Below are 16,696 nucleotides of genomic sequence, written 5' to 3' on the forward strand. Positions count from 1 at the left end.
CCAGGAATCGCGCTGCACACCTGGCCGAAAGCCTGGTGTTCTCTGCTCTGAGCCCTGATCCTGCTTCCACACTGGAAAGCCCCTTTGGTCCTCATACCGTGGGCCTCCCTCCCTTCCGCTACCCAGTTCCAGATCCTGCCCAGCTTGGGAGGTCTGGGTTTCGCTAGGAAGTTGGGCATGGAATCCCCCAGCCCTCTCCAGGCTCCGCCTTTTAAAGAACCCAGTTTCTCTGGGAGTCCGCGGTCCGCGCATGCGCAGTGGCCTTTAGGACTGCCTTTCCAGGGCGTCTGCCAGGGGAGGCAGCGCTCAGTGAGCAGGCTGGGGTGCGAGTTGAACGGGTTCCCTCTCTTTCTACGGAGCTGACCCAGGTTACACAGTGATGCCAGTGCACACTTTGCCTTGCCTTTTAAACTGAGCGCACCACACACGGTCTGTGTTCTGCCCTATTTGGAAGCTAGGACTGGAAGATCTGGGGGACTGTGCCATTCCCGCAAGAGAGCATGCGCGGCTCCCGCACGGCCAGGCATAGACAGCTGAGGAGACTTAAACCCCAAGTGGAGCCTCGCGGTGTGGCTGGCATACTTGTCACAATCCCCGCTGCTGGGGAGTCTGATACAGAGGATCGAACAGGTTGGAAGCCAGCCTCGGTGACTTAGCGAAGCTTTCAGCCACTTAATGTTTCCAGGTTCAACACAAAATATGAAAATGGTTTGGCAGTTTAGTCCAGAGGTCCAAAAGACCCTGGTTTCAACCTTGCCTTAACAAAACAGAAACGAAAATAAAATGAAATGACAGAAAGTAATAAACATATAGCTGCAAGTGGATATTAGGCCCTTTACATAGAACCACAGACTCCTGTTCCCCGCAACAAGGGAAGGGTACACGACTGGGGCCGCATCTGTGTTTCTTAGGGGTGACCAGGAATCGCGCTGCACACCTGGCCGAAAGCCTGGTGTTCTCTGCTCTGAGCCCTGATCCTGCTTCCACACTGGAAAGCCCCTTTGGTCCTCATACCGTGGGCCTCCCTCCCTTCCGCTACCCAGTTCCAGATCCTGCCCAGCTTGGGAGGTCTGGGTTTCGCTAGGAAGTAGGGCATGGAATCCCCCAGCCCTCTCCAGGCTCCCTCCTTTTAAAGAACCCAGTTTCTCTGGGAGTCCGCGGTCCGCGCTTGCGCAGTGGCCTTTAGGACTCCCTTTCCAGGGCGTCTGCCAGGGGAGGCAGTGCTCAGTGAGCAGGCTGGGGTGCGAGTTGAACGGGTTCGCTCTCTTTCTACGGAGCTGACCCAGGTTACTCAGTGATGCCAGTGCACACTTTTCCTTGCCGTTTAAACTGAGCGCACCACACACGGTCTGTGTTCTGCCCTATTTGGAAGCTAGGACTGGAAGATCTGGGGGACTGTGCCATTCCCGCGAGAGATCATGCGCGGCTCCCGCACGGCCAGGCATACACAGCTGAGGAGACTTAAACCCCTAGTGGAGTCTGGCGGTGTGGCTGGCGTATTTTCACAATCCCCGCTGCTGGGGAGTCTGAGACAGAGGATCGAACAGGTTGGAAGCCAGCCTCGGTGACTTAGCGAAGCTTTCAGCCACTTAATGTTTCCAGGTTCAACAAAAATATGAAAATGGTTTGGCAGTTTACTCCAGAGGTCCAACAGACCCTGGGATCAACCTTGCCTTAACAAAACAGAAACGAAAATAAAATGAAATGACAGAAAATAATAAACATATAGATGCAAGTGGATATTAGGCCCTTTACATAGAACCACAGACTCCTGTCCCCCGCCGCAAAGGTAAAGGTACAAGGCCATGCAGCATCTGTGTTTCTTAGGGGTGACCAGGAATCGCGCTGCACACCTGGCCGAAAGCCTGGTGTTCTCTGCTCTGAGCCCTGATCCTGCTTCCACGCTGGAAAGCCCCTTTGGTCCTCATCCCGTGGGCCTCCTAAACTTCCTGTACCCAGTTCCAGGTCCTGCCCAGCTTGAGAGGTCTGGGTTTCGCTAGGAAGTTGGGCATGGAATCCCCCAGCCCTCTCCAGGCTCCCTCCTTTTAAAGAACCTAGTTTCTCTGGGAGTCCGCGGTCCGCGCATGCGCAGTGGCCTTTAGGACTGCCTTTCCAGGGCGTCTGCCAGGGGAGGCAGCGCTCAGTGAGCAGGCTGGGGTGCGAGTTGAACGGGTTCCCTCTCTTTCTACGGAGCTGACCCAGGTTACTCAGTGATGCCAGTGCACACTTTGCCTTGCCTTTTAAACTGAGCGCACCACACACGGTCTGTGTTCTGCCCTATTTGGAAGCTAGGACTGGAAGATCTGGGGGACTGTGCCATTCCCGCGAGAGAGCATGCGCGGCTCCCGCACGGCCAGGCATACACAGCTGAGGAGACTTAAACCCCAAGTGGAGCCTCGCGGTGTGGCTGGCATACTTGTCGCAATCCCCGCTGCTGGGGAGTCTGATACAGAGGATTAAACAGGTTGGAAGCCAGCCTCGGTGACTTAGCGAAGCTTTCAGCCACTTAATGTTTCCAGGTTCAACAGAAAATATGAAAATGGTTTGGCAGTTTAGTCCAGAGGTCCAAAAGACCCTGGGATCAACCTTGCCTTAACAAAACAGAAACGAAAATAAAATGAAATGACAGAAAATAATAAACATATAAATGCAAGTGGATATTAGGCCCTATACATAGAACCACAGACTCCTGTTCCCCGCCGCAAAGGTAAGGGTACACGACCGGGGCCGCATCTGTGTTTCTTAGGGGTGACCAGGAATCGCGCTGCACACCTGGCCGAAAGCCTGGTGTTCTCTGCTCTGAGCCCTGATCCTGCTTCCACACTGGAAAGCCCCTTTGGTCCTCATACCGTGGGCCTCCCTCCCTTCCGCTACCCAGTTCCAGATCATGCCCAGCTTGGGAGGTCTGGGTTTCGCTAGGAAGTTGGGCATGGAATCCCCCAGCCCTCTCCAGGCTCCGCCTTTTAAAGAACCCAGTTTCTCTGGGAGTCCGCGGTCCGCGCATGCGCAGTGGCCTTTAGGACTGCCTTTCCAGGGCGTCTGCCAGGGGAGGCAGCGCTCAGTGAGCAGGCTGGGGTGCGAGTTGAACGGGTTCCCTCTCTTTCTACGGAGCTGACCCAGGTTACACAGTGATGCCAGTGCACACTTTGCCTTGCCTTTTAAACTGAGCGCACCACACACGGTCTGTGTTCTGCCCTATTTGGAAGCTAGGACTGGAAGATCTGGGGGACTGTGCCATTCCCGCGAGAGAGCATGCGCGGCTCCCGCACGGCCAGGCATAGACAGCTGAGGAGACTTAAACCCCAAGTGGAGCCTCGCGGTGTGGCTGGCATACTTGTCACAATCCCCGCTGCTGGGGAGTCTGATACAGAGGATCGAACAGGTTGGAAGCCAGCCTCGGTGACTTAGCGAAGCTTTCAGCCACTTAATGTTTCCAGGTTCAACACAAAATATGAAAATGGTTTGGCAGTTTAGTCCAGAGGTCCAAAAGACCCTGGTTTCAACCTTGCCTTAACAAAACAGAAACGAAAATAAAATGAAATGACATAAAGTAATAAACATATAGCTGCAAGTGGATATTAGGCCCTTTACATAGAACCACAGACTCCTGTTTTCCGCAACAAGGGAAGGGTACACGACTGGGGCCGCATCTGTGTTTCTTAGGGGTGACCAGGAATCGCGCTGCTCACCTGGCCGAAAGCCTGGTGTTCTCTGCTCTGAGCCCTGATCCTGCTTCCACGCTGGAAAGCCCCTTTGGTCCTCATCCCGTGGGCCTCCTAAACTTCCTGTACCTAGTTCCAGATCCTGCCCAGCTTGAGAGGTCTGGGTTTCGCTAGGAAGTTGGGCATGGAATCCCCCAGCCCTCTCCAGGCTCCCTCCTTTTAAAGAACCTAGTTTCTCTGGGAGTCCGCGGTCCGCGCATGCGCAGTGGCCTTTAGGACTGCCTTTCCAGGGCGTCTGCCAGGAGAGGCAGCGCTCAGTGAGCAGGCGGGGGTGCGAGTTGAACGGGTTCCCTCTCTTTCTACGGAGCTGACCCAGGTTACTCAGTGATGCCAGTGCACACTTTGCCTTGCCTTTTAAACTGAGCGCACCACACACGGTCTGTGTTCTGCCCTATTTGGAAGCTAGGACTGGAAGATCTGGGGGACTGTGCCATTCCCGCGAGAGAGCATGCGCGGCTCCCGCACGGCCAGGCATAGACAGCTGAGGAGACTTAAACCCCAAGTGGAGCCTCGCGGTGTGCCTGGCATACTTGTCGCAATCCCCGCTGCTGGGGAGTCTGATACAGAGGATCGAACAGGTTGGAAGCCAGCCTCGGTGACTTAGCGAAGCTTTCAGCCACTTAATGTTTCCAGGTTCAACACAAAATATGAAAATGGTTTGGCAGTTTAGTCCAGAGGTCCAAAAGACCCTGGGTTCAACCTTGCCTTAACAAAACAGAAACGAAAATAAAATGAAATGACAGAAAGTAATAAACATATAGCTGCAAGTGGATATTAGGCCCTTTACATAGAACCACAGACTCCTGTTCCCCGCCGCAAAGGTAAGGGTACACGACCGGGGCCGCATCTGTGTTTCTTAGGGGTGACCAGGAATCGCGCTGCACACCTTTCCGAAAGCCTGGTGTTCTCTGCTCTGAGCCCTGATCCTGCTTCCACACTGGAAAGCCCCTTTGGTCCTCATACCGTGGGCCTCCCTCCCTTCCGCTACCCAGTTCCAGATCCTGCCCAGCTTGGGAGGTCTGGGTTTCGCTAGGAAGTTGGGCATGGAATCCCCCAGCCCTCTCCAGGCTCCCTCCTTTTAAAGAACCTAGTTTCTCTGGGAGTCCGCGGTCCACGCATGCGCAGTGGCCTTTAGGACTGCCTTTCCAGGGCGTCTGCCAGGGGAGGCAGCGCTCAGTGAGGAGGCTGGGGTGCGAGTTGAACGGGTTCCCTCTCTTTCTACGGAGCTGACCCAGGTTACTCAGTGATGCCAGTGCACACTTTGCCTTGCCTTTTAAACTGAGCGCACCACACACGGTCTGTGTTCTGCCCTATTTGGAAGCTAAGATTGGAAGATCTGGGGGACTGTGCCATTCCCGCGAGAGAGCATGCGCGGCTCCTGCACGGCCAGGCATACACAGCTGAGGAGACTTAAACCCCAAGTGGAGCCTCGCGGTGTGGCTGGCATACTTGTCGCAATCCCCGCTGCTGGGGAGTCTGATACAGAGGATCGAACAGGTTGGAAGCCAGCCTCGGTGACTTAGCGAAGCTTTCAGCCACTTAATGTTTCCAGGTTCAACACAAAATATGAAAATGGTTTGGCAGTTTAGTCCAGAGGTCCAAAAGACCCTGGGTTCAACCTTGCCTTAACAAAACAGAAACGAAAATAAAATGAAATGACAGAAAGTAATAAACATATAGCTGCAAGTGGATATTAGGCCCTTTACATAGAACCACAGACTCCTGTTCCCCGCCGCAAAGGTAAAGGTACACGGCCGTGGCAGCATCTGTGTTTCTTAGGGGTGACCAGGAATCGCGCTGCTCACCTGGCCGAAAGCCTGGTGTTCTCTGCTCTGAGCCCTGATCCTGCTTCCACGCTGGAAAGCCCCTTTGGTCCTCATACCGTGGGCCTCCTAAACTTCCTGTACCCAGTTCCAGATCCTGCCCAGCTTGAGAGGTCTGGGTTTCGCTAGGAAGTTGGGCATGGAATCCCCCAGCCCTCTCCAGGCTCCCTCCTTTTAAAGAACCTAGTTTCTCTGGGAGTCCGCGGTCCGCGCATGCGCAGTGGCCTTTAGGACTGCCTGTCCAGGGCGTCTGCCAGGGGAGGCAGCGCTCAGTGAGCAGGCTGGGGTGCGAGTTGAACGGGTTCCCTCTCTTTCTACGGAGCTGACCCAGGTTACTCAGTGATGCCAGTGCACACTTTGCCTTGCCTTTTAAACTGAGCGCACCACACACGGTCTGTGTTCTGCCCTATTTGGAAGCTAAGATTGGAAGATCTGGGGGACTGTGCCATTCCCGCGAGAGAGCATGCGCGGCTCCCGCACGGCCAGGCATACACAGCTGAGGAGACTTAAACCCCAAGTGGAGCCTCGCGGTGTGGCTGGCATACTTGTCGCAATCCCCGCTGCTGGGGAGTCTGATACAGAGGATCGAACAGGTTGGAAGCCAGCCTCGGTGACTTAGCGAAGCTTTCAGCCACTTAATGTTTCCAGGTTCAACACAAAATATGAAAATGGTTTGGCAGTTTAGTCCAGAGGTCCAAAAGACCCTGGGTTCAACCTTGCCTTAACAAAACAGAAACGAAAATAAAATGAAATGACAGAAAGTAATAAACATATAGCTGCAAGTGGATATTAGGCCCTTTACATAGAACCACAGACTCCTGTTCCCCGCCGCAAAGGTAAGGGTACACGACCGGGGCCGCATCTGTGTTTCTTAGTGGTGACCAGGATTCGCGCTGCACACCTTTCCGAAAGCCTGGTGTTCTCTGCTCTGAGCCCTGATCCTGCTTCCACACTGGAAAGCCCCTTTGGTCCTCATACCGTGGGCCTCCCTCCCTTCCGCTACCCAGTTCCAGATCCTGCCCAGCTTGGGAGGTCTGGGTTTCGCTAGGAAGTTGGGCATGGAATCCCCCAGCCCTCTCCAGGCTCCCTCCTTTTAAAGAACCTAGTTTCTCTGGGAGTCCGCGGTCCACGCATGCGCAGTGGCCTTTAGGACTGCCTTTCCAGGGCGTCTGCCAGGGGAGGCAGCGCTCAGTGTGGAGGCTGGGGTGCGAGTTGAACGGGTTCCCTCTCTTTCTACGGAGCTGACCCAGGTTACTCAGTGATGCCAGTGCACACTTTGCCTTGCCTTTTAAACTGAGCGCACCACACACGGTCTGTGTTCTGCCCTATTTGGAAGCTAAGATTGGAAGATCTGGGGGACTGTGCCATTCCCGCGAGAGAGCATGCGCGGCTCCTGCACGGCCAGGCATACACAGCTGAGGAGACTTAACCCCCAAGTGGAGCCTCGCGGTGTGGCTGGCATACTTGTCGCAATCCCCGCTGCTGGGGAGTCTGATACAGAGGATCGAACAGGTTGGAAGCCAGCCTCGGTGACTTAGCGAAGCTTTCAGCCACTTAATGTTTCCAGGTTCAACACAAAATATGAAAATGGTTTGGCAGTTTAGTCCAGAGGTCCAAAAGACCCTGGGTTCAACCTTGCCTTAACAAAACAGAAACGAAAATAAAATGAAATGACAGAAAGTAATAAACATATAGCTGCAAGTGGATATTAGGCCCTTTACATAGAACCACAGACTCCTGTTCCCCGCCGCAAAGGTAAGGGTACACGACCGGGGCCGCATCTGTGTTTCTTAGGGGTGACCAGGAATCGCGCTGCACACCTTTCCGAAAGCCTGGTGTTCTCTGCTCTGAGCCCTGATCCTGCTTCCACACTGGAAAGCCCCTTTGGTCCTCATACCGTGGGCCTCCCTCCCTTCCGCTACCCAGTTCCAGATCCTGCCCAGCTTGGGAGGTCTGGGTTTCGCTAGGAAGTTGGGCATGGAATCCCCCAGCCCTCTCCAGGCTCCCTCCTTTTAAAGAACCTAGTTTCTCTGGGAGTCCGCGGTCCACGCATGCGCAGTGGCCTTTAGGACTGCCTTTCCAGGGCGTCTGCCAGGGGAGGCAGCGCTCAGTGAGGAGGCTGGGGTGCGAGTTGAACGGGTTCCCTCTCTTTCTACGGAGCTGACCCAGGTTACTCAGTGATGCCAGTGCACACTTTGCCTTGCCTTTTAAACTGAGCGCACCACACACGGTCTGTGTTCTGCCCTATTTGGAAGCTAAGATTGGAAGATCTGGGGGACTGTGCCATTCCCGCGAGAGAGCATGCGCGGCTCCTGCACGGCCAGGCATACACAGCTGAGGAGACTTAACCCCCAAGTGGAGCCTCGCGGTGTGGCTGGCATACTTGTCGCAATCCCCGCTGCTGGGGAGTCTGATACAGAGGATCGAACAGGTTGGAAGCCAGCCTCGGTGACTTAGCGAAGCTTTCAGCCACTTAATGTTTCCAGGTTCAACACAAAATATGAAAATGGTTTGGCAGTTTAGTCCAGAGGTCCAAAAGACCCTGGGTTCAACCTTGCCTTAACAAAACAGAAACGAAAATAAAATGAAATGACAGAAAGTAATAAACATATAGCTGCAAGTGGATATTAGGCCCTTTACATAGAACCACAGACTCCTGTTCTTCGCCGCAAAGGTAAAGGTACACGGCCGTGGCAGCATCTGTGTTTCTTAGGGGTGACCAGGAATCACGCTGCTCACCTGGCCGAAAGCCTGGTGTTCTCTGCTCTGAGCCCTGATCCTGCTTCCACGCTGGAAAGCCCCTTTGGTCCTCATACCGTGGGCCTCCTAAACTTCCTGTACCCAGTTCCAGATCCTGCCCAGCTTGAGAGGTCTGGGTTTCGCTAGGAAGTTGGGCATGGAATCCCCCAGCCCTCTCCAGGCTCCCTCCTTTTAAAGAACCTAGTTTCTCTGGGAGTCCGCGGTCCGCGCATGCGCAGTGGCCTTTAGGACTGCCTTTCCAGGGCGTCTGCCAGGGGAGGCAGCGCTCAGTGAGCAGGCTGGGGTGCGAGTTGAACGGGTTCCCTCTCTTTCTACGGAGCTGACCCAGGTTACTCAGTGATGCCAGTGCACACTTTGCCTTGCCTTTTAAACTGAGCGCACCACACACGGTCTGTGTTCTGCCCTATTTGGAAGCTAAGATTGGAAGATCTGGGGGACTGTGCCATTCCCGCGAGAGAGCATGCGCGGCTCCCGCACGGCCAGGCATACACAGCTGAGGAGACTTAAACCCCAAGTGGAGCCTCGCGGTGTGGCTGGCATACTTGTCGCAATCCCCGCTGCTGGGGAGTCTGATACAGAGGATCGAACAGGTTGGAAGCCAGCCTCGGTGACTTAGCGAAGCTTTCAGCCACTTAATGTTTCCAGGTTCAACACAAAATATGAAAATGGTTTGGCAGTTTAGTCCAGAGGTCCAAAAGACCCTGGGTTCAACCTTGCCTTAACAAAACAGAAACGAAAATAAAATGAAATGACAGAAAGTAATAAACATATAGCTGCAAGTGGATATTAGGCCCTTTACATAGAACCACAGACTCCTGTTCCCCGCCGCAAAGGTAAGGGTACACGACCGGGGCCGCATCTGTGTTTCTTAGGGGTGACCAGGAATCGCGCTGCACACCTGGCCGAAAGCCTGGTGTTCTCTGCTCTGAGCCCTGATCCTGCTTCCACGCTGAAAAGCCCCTTTGGTCCTCATACCGTGGGCCTCCCTCCCTTCCGCTACCCAGTTCCAGATCCTGCCCAGCTTGGGAGGTCTGGGTTTCGCTAGGAAGTTGGGCATGGAATCCCCCAGCCCTCTCCAGGCTCCCTCCTTTTAAAGAACCCAGTTTCTCTGGGAGTCCGCGGTCCGCGCATGCGCAGTGGCCTTTAGGACTGCCTTTCCAGGGCGTCTGCCAGGGGAGGCAGCGCTCAGTGAGCAGGCTGGGGTGCGAGTTGAACGGGTTCCATCTCTTTCTACGGAGCTGACCCAGGTTACCCAGTGATGCCAGTGCACACTTTGCCTTGCCTTTTAAACTGAGCGCACCACACACGGTCTGTGTTCTGCCCTATTTGGAAGCTAGGACTGGAAGATCTGGGGGACTGTGCCATTCCCGCGAGAGAGCATGCGCGGCTCCCGCACGGCCAGGCATACACAGCTGAGGAGACTTAAACCCCAAGTGGAGCCTGGCGGTGTGGCTGGCGTACTTTCGCAATCCCCGCTGCTGGGGAGTCTGAGACAGAGGATCGAACAGGTTGGAAGCCAGCCTCGGTGACTTAGCGAAGCTTTCAGCCACTTAATGTTTCCAGGTTCAACAAAAATATGAAAATGTTTTGGCAGTTTAGTCCAGAGTTCCAACAGACCCTGGGATCAACCTTGCCTTAATAAAACAGAAACGAAAATAAAATGAAATGACAGAAAATAATAAACATATAGATGCAAGTGGATATTAGGCCCTTTACATAGAACTACAGACTCCTGTTCCCCGCCGCAAAGGTAAAGGTACACGGCCGTGGCAGCATCTGTGTTTCTTAGGGGTGACCAGGAATCGCGCTGCTCACCTGGCCGAAAGCCTGGTGTTCTCTGCTCTGAGCCCTGATCCTGCTTCCACGCTGGAAAGCCCATTTGGTCCTCATCCCGTGGGCCTCCTAAACTTCCTGTACCCAGTTCCAGATCCTGCCCAGCTTGAGAGGTCTGGGTTTCGCTAGGAAGTTGGGCATGGAATCCCCCAGCCCTCTCCAGGCTCCCTCCTTTTAAAGAACCTAGTTTCTCTGGGAGTCCGCGGTCCGCGCATGCGCAGTGGCCTTTAGGACTGCCTTTCCAGGGCGTCTGCCAGGGGAGGCAGTGCTCAGTGAGCAGGCTGGGGTGCGAGTTGAACGGGTTCGCTCTCTTTCTACGGAGCTGACCCAGGTTACTCAGTGATGCCAGTGCACACTTTTCCTTGCCGTTTAAACTGAGCGCACCACACACGGTCTGTGTTCTGCCCTATTTGGAAGCTAGGACTGGAAGATCTGGGGGACTGTGCCATTCCCGCGAGAGATCATGCGCGGCTCCCGCACGGCCAGGCATACACAGCTGAGGAGACTTAAACCCCAAGTGGAGTCTGGCGGTGTGGCTGGCGTATTTTCACAATCCCCGCTGCTGGGGAGTCTGAGACAGAGGATCGAACAGGTTGGAAGCCAGCCTCGTTGACTTAGCGAAGCTTTCAGCCACTTAATGTTTCCAGGTTCAACAAAAATATGAAAATGGTTTGGTAGTTTAGTCCAGAGGTCCAACAGACCCTGGGATCAACCTTGCCTTAACAAAACAGAAACGAAAATAAAATGAAATGACAGAAAATAATAAACATATAGATGCAAGTGGATATTAGGCCCTTTACATAGAACCACAGACTCCTGTCCCCCGCCGCAAAGGTAAAGGTACACGGCCACGGCAGCATCTGTGTTTCTTAGGGGTGACCAGGAATCGCGCTGCACACCTGGCCGAAAGCCTGGTGTTCTCTGCTCTGAGCCCTGATCCTGCTTCCACGCTGGAAAGCCCCTTTGGTCCTCATACCGTGGGCCTCCTAAACTTCCTGTACCCAGTTCCAGATCCTGCCCAGCTTGAGAGGTCTGGGTTTCGCTAGGAAGTTGGGCATGGAATCCCCCAGCCCTCTCCAGGCTCCCTCCTTTTAAAGAACCTAGTTTCTCTGGGAGTCCGCGGTCCGCGCATGCGCAGTGGCCTTTAGGACTGCCTGTCCAGGGCGTCTGCCAGGGGAGGCAGCGCTCAGTGAGCAGGCTGGGGTGCGAGTTGAACGGGTTCCCTCTCTTTCTACGGAGCTGACCCAGGTTACTCAGTGATGCCAGTGCACACTTTGCCTTGCCTTTTAAACTGAGCGCACCACACACGGTCTGTGTTCTGCCCTATTTGGAAGCTAAGATTGGAAGATCTGGGGGACTGTGCCATTCCCGCGAGAGAGCATGCGCGGCTCCCGCACGGCCAGGCATACACAGCTGAGGAGACTTAAACCCCAAGTGGAGCCTCGCGGTGTGGCTGGCATACTTGTCGCAATCCCCGCTGCTGGGGAGTCTGATACAGAGGATCGAACAGGTTGGAAGCCAGCCTCGGTGACTTAGCGAAGCTTTCAGCCACTTAATGTTTCCAGGTTCAACACAAAATATGAAAATGGTTTGGCAGTTTAGTCCAGAGGTCCAAAAGACCCTGGGTTCAACCTTGCCTTAACAAAACAGAAACGAAAATAAAATGAAATGACAGAAAGTAATAAACATATAGCTGCAAGTGGATATTAGGCCCTTTACATAGAACCACAGACTCCTGTTCCCCGCCGCAAAGGTAAGGGTACACGACCGGGGCCGCATCTGTGTTTCTTAGGGGTGACCAGGAATCGCGCTGCACACCTTTCCGAAAGCCTGGTGTTCTCTGCTCTGAGCCCTGATCCTGCTTCCACACTGGAAAGCCCCTTTGGTCCTCATACCGTGGGCCTCCCTCCCTTCCGCTACCCAGTTCCAGATCCTGCCCAGCTTGGGAGGTCTGGGTTTCGCTAGGAAGTTGGGCATGGAATCCCCCAGCCCTCTCCAGGCTCCCTCCTTTTAAAGAACCTAGTTTCTCTGGGAGTCCGCGGTCCACGCATGCGCAGTGGCCTTTAGGACTGCCTTTCCAGGGCGTCTGCCAGGGGAGGCAGCGCTCAGTGAGGAGGCTGGGGTGCGAGTTGAACGGGTTCCCTCTCTTTCTACGGAGCTGACCCAGGTTACTCAGTGATGCCAGTGCACACTTTGCCTTGCCTTTTAAACTGAGCGCACCACACACGGTCTGTGTTCTGCCCTATTTGGAAGCTAAGATTGGAAGATCTGGGGGACTGTGCCATTCCCGCGAGAGAGCATGCGCGGCTCCTGCACGGCCAGGCATACACAGCTGAGGAGACTTAACCCCCAAGTGGAGCCTCGCGGTGTGGCTGGCATACTTGTCGCAATCCCCGCTGCTGGGGAGTCTGATACAGAGGATCGAACAGGTTGGAAGCCAGCCTCGGTGACTTAGCGAAGCTTTCAGCCACTTAATGTTTCCAGGTTCAACACAAAATATGAAAATGGTTTGGCAGTTTAGTCCAGAGGTCCAAAAGACCCTGGGTTCAACCTTGCCTTAACAAAACAGAAACGAAAATAAAATGAAATGACAGAAAGTAATAAACATATAGCTGCAAGTGGATATTAGGCCCTTTACATAGAACCACAGACTCCTGTTCCCCGCCGCAAAGGTAAGGGTACACGACCGGGGCCGCATCTGTGTTTCTTAGGGGTGACCAGGAATCGCGCTGCACACCTTTCCGAAAGCCTGGTGTTCTCTGCTCTGAGCCCTGATCCTGCTTCCACACTGGAAAGCCCCTTTGGTCCTCATACCGTGGGCCTCCCTCCCTTCCGCTACCCAGTTCCAGATCCTGCCCAGCTTGGGAGGTCTGGGTTTCGCTAGGAAGTTGGGCATGGAATCCCCCAGCCCTCTCCAGGCTCCCTCCTTTTAAAGAACCTAGTTTCTCTGGGAGTCCGCGGTCCACGCATGCGCAGTGGCCTTTAGGACTGCCTTTCCAGGGCGTCTGCCAGGGGAGGCAGCGCTCAGTGAGGAGGCTGGGGTGCGAGTTGAACGGGTTCCCTCTCTTTCTACGGAGCTGACCCAGGTTACTCAGTGATGCCAGTGCACACTTTGCCTTGCCTTTTAAACTGAGCGCACCACACACGGTCTGTGTTCTGCCCTATTTGGAAGCTAAGATTGGAAGATCTGGGGGACTGTGCCATTCCCGCGAGAGAGCATGCGCGGCTCCTGCACGGCCAGGCATACACAGCTGAGGAGACTTAAACCCCAAGTGGAGCCTCGCGGTGTGGCTGGCATACTTGTCGCAATCCCCGCTGCTGGGGAGTCTGATACAGAGGATCGAACAGGTTGGAAGCCAGCCTCGGTGACTTAGCGAAGCTTTCAGCCACTTAATGTTTCCAGGTTCAACACAAAATATGAAAATGGTTTGGCAGTTTAGTCCAGAGGTCCAAAAGACCCTGGGTTCAACCTTGCCTTAACAAAACAGAAACGAAAATAAAATGAAATGACAGAAAGTAATAAACATATAGCTGCAAGTGGATATTAGGCCCTTTACATAGAACCACAGACTCCTGTTCTTCGCCGCAAAGGTAAAGGTACACGGCCGTGGCAGCATCTGTGTTTCTTAGGGGTGACCAGGAATCACGCTGCTCACCTGGCCGAAAGCCTGGTGTTCTCTGCTCTGAGCCCTGATCCTGCTTCCACGCTGGAAAGCCCCTTTGGTCCTCATACCGTGGGCCTCCTAAACTTCCTGTACCCAGTTCCAGATCCTGCCCAGCTTGAGAGGTCTGGGTTTCGCTAGGAAGTTGGGCATGGAATCCCCCAGCCCTCTCCAGGCTCCCTCCTTTTAAAGAACCTAGTTTCTCTGGGAGTCCGCGGTCCGCGCATGCGCAGTGGCCTTTAGGACTGCCTTTCCAGGGCGTCTGCCAGGGGAGGCAGCGCTCAGTGAGCAGGCTGGGGTGCGAGTTGAACGGGTTCCCTCTCTTTCTACGGAGCTGACCCAGGTTACTCAGTGATGCCAGTGCACACTTTGCCTTGCCTTTTAAACTGAGCGCACCACACACGGTCTGTGTTCTGCCCTATTTGGAAGCTAAGATTGGAAGATCTGGGGGACTGTGCCATTCCCGCGAGAGAGCATGCGCGGCTCCCGCACGGCCAGGCATACACAGCTGAGGAGACTTAAACCCCAAGTGGAGCCTCGCGGTGTGGCTGGCATACTTGTCGCAATCCCCGCTGCTGGGGAGTCTGATACAGAGGATCGAACAGGTTGGAAGCCAGCCTCGGTGACTTAGCGAAGCTTTCAGCCACTTAATGTTTCCAGGTTCAACACAAAATATGAAAATGGTTTGGCAGTTTAGTCCAGAGGTCCAAAAGACCCTGGGTTCAACCTTGCCTTAACAAAACAGAAACGAAAATAAAATGAAATGACAGAAAGTAATAAACATATAGCTGCAAGTGGATATTAGGCCCTTTACATAGAACCACAGACTCCTGTTCCCCGCCGCAAAGGTAAGGGTACACGACCGGGGCCGCATCTGTGTTTCTTAGGGGTGACCAGGAATCGCGCTGCACACCTGGCCGAAAGCCTGGTGTTCTCTGCTCTGAGCCCTGATCCTGCTTCCACGCTGAAAAGCCCCTTTGGTCCTCATACCGTGGGCCTCCCTCCCTTCCGCTACCCAGTTCCAGATCCTGCCCAGCTTGGGAGGTCTGGGTTTCGCTAGGAAGTTGGGCATGGAATCCCCCAGCCCTCTCCAGGCTCCCTCCTTTTAAAGAACCCAGTTTCTCTGGGAGTCCGCGGTCCGCGCATGCGCAGTGGCCTTTAGGACTGCCTTTCCAGGGCGTCTGCCAGGGGAGGCAGCGCTCAGTGAGCAGGCTGGGGTGCGAGTTGAACGGGTTCCATCTCTTTCTACGGAGCTGACCCAGGTTACCCAGTGATGCCAGTGCACACTTTGCCTTGCCTTTTAAACTGAGCGCACCACACACGGTCTGTGTTCTGCCCTATTTGGAAGCTAGGACTGGAAGATCTGGGGGACTGTGCCATTCCCGCGAGAGAGCATGCGCGGCTCCCGCACGGCCAGGCATACACAGCTGAGGAGACTTAAACCCCAAGTGGAGCCTGGCGGTGTGGCTGGCGTACTTTCGCAATCCCCGCTGCTGGGGAGTCTGAGACAGAGGATCGAACAGGTTGGAAGCCAGCCTCGGTGACTTAGCGAAGCTTTCAGCCACTTAATGTTTCCAGGTTCAACAAAAATATGAAAATGTTTTGGCAGTTTAGTCCAGAGTTCCAACAGACCCTGGGATCAACCTTGCCTTAATAAAACAGAAACGAAAATAAAATGAAATGACAGAAAATAATAAACATATAGATGCAAGTGGATATTAGGCCCTTTACATAGAACTACAGACTCCTGTTCCCCGCCGCAAAGGTAAAGGTACACGGCCGTGGCAGCATCTGTGTTTCTTAGGGGTGACCAGGAATCGCGCTGCTCACCTGGCCGAAAGCCTGGTGTTCTCTGCTCTGAGCCCTGATCCTGCTTCCACGCTGGAAAGCCCATTTGGTCCTCATCCCGTGGGCCTCCTAAACTTCCTGTACCCAGTTCCAGATCCTGCCCAGCTTGAGAGGTCTGGGTTTCGCTAGGAAGTTGGGCATGGAATCCCCCAGCCCTCTCCAGGCTCCCTCCTTTTAAAGAACCTAGTTTCTCTGGGAGTCCGCGGTCCGCGCATGCGCAGTGGCCTTTAGGACTGCCTTTCCAGGGCGTCTGCCAGGGGAGGCAGTGCTCAGTGAGCAGGCTGGGGTGCGAGTTGAACGGGTTCGCTCTCTTTCTACGGAGCTGACCCAGGTTACTCAGTGATGCCAGTGCACACTTTTCCTTGCCGTTTAAACTGAGCGCACCACACACGGTCTGTGTTCTGCCCTATTTGGAAGCTAGGACTGGAAGATCTGGGGGACTGTGCCATTCCCGCGAGAGATCATGCGCGGCTCCCGCACGGCCAGGCATACACAGCTGAGGAGACTTAAACCCCAAGTGGAGTCTGGCGGTGTGGCTGGCGTATTTTCACAATCCCCGCTGCTGGGGAGTCTGAGACAGAGGATCGAACAGGTTGGAAGCCAGCCTCGTTGACTTAGCGAAGCTTTCAGCCACTTAATGTTTCCAGGTTCAACAAAAATATGAAAATGGTTTGGTAGTTTAGTCCAGAGGTCCAACAGACCCTGGGATCAACCTTGCCTTAACAAAACAGAAACGAAAATAAAATGAAATGACAGAAAATAATAAACATATAGATGCAAGTGGATATTAGGCCCTTTACATAGAACCACAGACTCCTGTCCCCCGCCGCAAAGGTAAAGGTACACGGCCACGGCAGCATCTGTGTTTCTTAGGGGTGACCAGGAATCGCGCTGCACACCTGGCCGAAAGCCTGGTGTTCTCTGCTCTGAGCCCTGATCCTGCTTCCACGCTGGAAAGCCCCTTTGGTCCTCATACCGTGGGCCTCCTAAACTTCCTGTACCCAGTTCCAGATCCTGCCCAGCTTGAGAGGTCTGGGTTTCGCTAGGA

Source organism: Muscardinus avellanarius (genome assembly GCF_963383645.1).
Source record: "Muscardinus avellanarius genome assembly, chromosome: 9".
In the NCBI taxonomy this organism is placed as follows: domain Eukaryota; kingdom Metazoa; phylum Chordata; class Mammalia; order Rodentia; family Gliridae; genus Muscardinus; species Muscardinus avellanarius.